Consider the following 4,797-nt stretch of genomic DNA (forward strand, 5'->3'; position numbering starts at 1 on the left):
ATGTAAACTTTGGAGAGAAATCGTGCATGGTGTTGGAACGAAGAAGTATTTCTCAAGATCAGAATGCATGGACGGTTCTATGACTGAAATGATTGTGTTGCAGCTTGCATGAACGTATAAGATTGCGTTTTTTGGTGGTTGGTACGGTCTACACCCCCAATCTCTAAACAGAGATGGCAGTGAGTGCACTGTCAACCTTTTCTTGGAGCTGTAATGAATGCTAATCCTCCTACTCTAATCTAAGCTACTGAAAGCACTTTAACCATAAACTAATCCTACTCAATCACATTAAAGAAATTAAATCGGCAGACTCTGTTTTCCAAATGCATGTCAAAACAAAGAAATGAAGTGCTGAAAGGAAAGACGAGTAACAATACAAGGAAAATGAGGTCTATTGCTCTCAGGTTGGGCCCTAACCTGAGAGCTATAGCTCCCTTAAGAACTCATAATTGAATCCAAAGCTGCCTGCCTTTATTAAATAATCATGAGTCTAACAACATGCCAAAACTGGCTTACAAAAAGCAAAAATTGAGCTGTAGCTCGTGCTTAGAAATTGCAACAGTAGTTCAAAAGTTCAAAAAGCTCCTATCAAAGGCTACGGCCTCAATATTTATACATGATGAGGATCAAGCTGGCTTCCTCAATTAGTGGAGCTTGGCTGTCCAACTGAAAGTGAACTGTTGTTCCTGTTCCTGTAGAATCCGTTGGCTGCCTTTTAGCTCGGTGGGGATAGCTGCTGGAGCTCGGAGTTGGGGTGGAGATCACGAGGGAGGTCATTCAATACTGTGGACAACCTCCCTATAAACCTGCAATGCCACCTTTGCTGTCTCCTTGTCCCCATTTGCGTGGTCTTTGCTCCATTTAATGCCAAAAAACCTGAAATCATCATGTATTAGTCACATAGGAATAATGCCTGCCCTTCTTCCTACAAATAACACGAATATACTAAGAAATGATGCATAAGTGATAAAAGATGACGGGTTGAGCAAGGTCAGTAGGCCAAATGAGCCCAAATTGTTACCAAAAATTGGGGCTCATCATCACCCCCCAGCTAAAATATTTGCTCATCCTTGAGCAACTTAGCCCAACTCTTCATCCTTCAATGCTTTTACTGCTACCCTTATATCCCAAGCCTCTGTGGTAGTGTCCTCCTTGCTGATATGAAACCCAGCTTTCCTGTTCACCTCTTCCCATTGTTCACTGTCATCCTTTTCTGTGCTACCCTCAGTCAATCCTAGCAGCAGTGGTGGGCTGAGTTTAAGGCCAATCCAGCTGGCCTCCAGGTTTTGCATGGATTTCTTGTAAAGGGCTACCCTTACCAGAGCTTCCCTCATCCGAGTTGGGGTATGGTACTCTCGGATTTTCAAACTGTGTGCCAATGTATTCCATCTGCGTGTGCATGCTTGGACAACATTTTCTCCTAACAGTCTTTCCATGTCTTCAAAATGAGCTATGGCTTGGGCCTGTCGATCTATATATCTTAATGAAGCTGTAGGATCAATAGACAAGTGTTGGTGTCCTGAGATGAGTGCAACTGGATCCTCTGGTTCTGCTTGAATGAGCAATGGCTCGTTTAATTCTCGGTTCATGACCGATTTTGTTTCTGCTGCTCTTTGATCCTCATGGTTCAACCATGAAGCGAACGCCATTAATTGCATATCACCCAAGGCAGTATTGGGATCCTAGGAAACTACATTAGGCAAGGCCAAATTATGGAGGTAAAACTCCGCTAATTTGGCTTTATCTTCTGACGAACTAGTACTGCACAATTCAGAAAATTGCTGTGGGTCTTGGATCTGAGAAATACCTCTTTGTGCCAAGGTATTTATTTGGAACTGCAGCCATTGGTCTTTCAAGTACAAACCATAGGATTTGGCAGGTTTTTTGCACTGTATTGCCTCCATGGCCCAACTGGCCATGCAGGCCAATTGTGCCTCCTTTTGCTGCAGCTGTTCTTTTAGAGCTTGCACTTCAATTTGTGCTTGTTGTTCTGCTTCTTGTAGAAGTTTCATTGGCTCCCCAAGACTGGTGGTCAGTTCCTTTTTGCCTTGCTGTTCTTCTGTGGTGTCCTTGGAGGATGTACCTGTCCCTGCCCTCAGCTCCTGTAGCTGCAATCTTAGCTTCTGGTTTTCTTCCTGTAGGTACACTCTTTGACAATTGGCCACATGTTTAGCCATGGCTAATTCACTCCTGGCCTCCTTGAGTTGCTCTTGTAAAGGGCCTATGTCCGCCACACCCTTTGACTTGGCAATCTTCATCCACGTGTGTGTACGGACTCTTTCTTCCTCTAATGCAAAAAACAGTGGCACAGTAAATTTTTGAGGTATAATTTTGCCCGCCTCTAAAAAGGTGTAGTATGAACTCAGACTAGGCTGAGGGCTGGGCTCTGGTATATGTTCTTTTTCAGCCTCTTTAGGTGGCTCTACCTCACCCTCCCTTGGTGGTGATGAGGGTCCTTCTCCTTCCATCTTCTCTGTTTCCTGTAGCCGGGCCAGAGTTTCCTGTAGAACATTTTCAGCCTCCTGTAGCCGAGCTTTTTCAGTCAACAGGTCTAACTTTTCTTGCCACGTAGTTTTCTTTGGGCTCCCCCTCTCATAGGTGACTGATATCCTCGAGGGGGACGTTTCCTTGGGCGATGTAGGGGCATCTTCAATAATAATCGGGCTGCTGGACGGAGGCTGTGGCTTGCCCGTCTTTATCCTAACACTTCTTCGAGCTTTAAAGTATAGAGGGGTCTCCCTCTTCCTTTTCTCTTTTGGCTTAGGTGGCGTGCTGAGGGCGGCCAGCACAGCTGCTGCCTCCCTTTCACGAATATCAGCTTTCTTCTCCTTGGGTTTCACTTTTTCAGGGCTTCCTGTAGAAGACCCTGTTTTAGCCAATTTCGGGCTTCCTGTAGAAGACCCTGTTTTGGTAATTTTCGGGCTTCCTGTAGAAGACCCTTTTTCAATAATTTTCGGGCTTCCTGTAGAAGACCCTTTTTCTGTTAATTTCAGGCTTCCTGTAGAAGCCTGTTTCTGCTTTCCTGTAGACACAGGTGTCACCACCTTGGCTTGCTTTGCTGCATGAGGTTTGCTTTTTGGTTTGGTTGCGGGTGCTGATGAGGTACTTTTGCTGATGTGGACCTTCTCAGCCTTGTCCACTCTGCCTTGCAACCTTTTCTCTCTTGCTGTCAAGATGGGTGTGTCATCTTTTTCTTTGTCATCCTTTTTCTCATGCCTCTTCTTTTGCTCTTTCTTCTGTACTGTGGTCGGGGTCTTCTGGCCTGTTTCTTTCTTTCCCACGGCCACTGATTCTTTCTCCTCACTGCTGGAGGAACCACTTTCCTCGGTCAACATCCTTATGTCTCCATCTCTTGTCAAATTTCTGAATGCTTCCCATGAGAGGGGAACCTTGTATGAATGAAGCGCATCCTCCACGAGAAGTTTGATCAAACCATGGTGGGCTACCTGGTCTGGTATGCCTTCTTTCAATTTTGTGGCACACTCAATTAGAGACTGTAACAGGAAATAAGGAATGCTCAGTTTATTTTCTACAGGAAGATCAATCTGGTGCCTCAATTCAGTGAGCAACCTAAAGTGATACCCGTACACAATGCTAAAACGGCCTTCACAGGTTATATACTTCATGATCTACAGGCTAACTTCATTCCATGGTGGCATCAAACTGGTTCTACGCACCCCATTCTTGTCTTCCGAGAATTCCTCCTCTGGGGGAAAGAATTCTTTCTTGGCCTGTTGGCTCAACTTCCTTTCTTCCTTATCCCATGGCAAACCCATTGGAAGTTCAGTAATTCGACTGATATATTGCGGGGTGAGCTTGAGGCTTAGGCCCCTGAAGTTCACGGTGGCCACTGTTTTGGACTTCGACCTCAGAGCTTGTAAAAATTCTTCTGCCACTTCGTCGTCATAACCCTGCAATTTGTCACAGAAGGATATCCATTGTGCTTGTGTGAAGAGCTCCACTACCTCAAGATTTTCCCTTAACTTTGTTGAATTAGTGGGTTCCCGTCTAATAAACCCACCCGGCATGATAAAAATTGTTGCTTCAACTAGAGGTGGCGAATGCGGAAGAAATTTGGTCTACTGAGACAGAGCGTAGAATTACGCTTCTGTCATGCACATAATCCACGAAGCTTATCTCTGAGGACCTTAACACAACTTAATTACCCTGACATCCTGTAGAACGACAGTTTATGCACGGCAGACGATAATTGCAACAATTTCCTACGACCAGACTGTGGACGACGATTCTGCCACCTTCAAAAGCCAATTGCATGGAGAGTTTAGGTTTACCTTTTTATCTGCCACCTTTTGACGTGAGGAACCCGCCTTCCTGTAGAAACAACTTTCCTGTAGGAGCAGCGCGCGATTTCTGGGAAAGACTGCAGTTGGTCTGCGCTCTTGGGGTTGCTTCACAGGCGTTCTGATAGCCAAAGGCTCGGCATATCGAACTACAGAGGGATCTGGATGATCACTCGAGCTCCAAACGGTGAATGATAAATGCATGGGGCGATCTAGCCGATTAGATTTGAATCAGCGGAATCTGTGGCACGGGGGTGAGCTGTCCCCGCCAGACCGTTGGATGATGTCGTCCCATCATTTGCCTGCGAGTTCACTTACTGCCGCATCATCCCCCCGCAGATCCGCCGCCGTCTCTTCTGCTAAATCCGTTTTTCCCGACGGGATTGCTCTCACGTGTGTGCTGCCCATTTCTTTTTGTCATGGCCGCCACCCAAACATCCGACTAGACCATTAACTGGTCGACGTGGCCAGTCAACTGGCCATACAGCCGCTCAAC

Source organism: Pinus tabuliformis, chromosome 4_2 (assembly GCF_031772625.1).
Source record: "Pinus tabuliformis cultivar Carrire ecotype Pingquan chromosome 4_2, CPIR1, whole genome shotgun sequence".
Lineage (NCBI taxonomy): Eukaryota > Viridiplantae > Streptophyta > Pinopsida > Pinales > Pinaceae > Pinus > Pinus tabuliformis.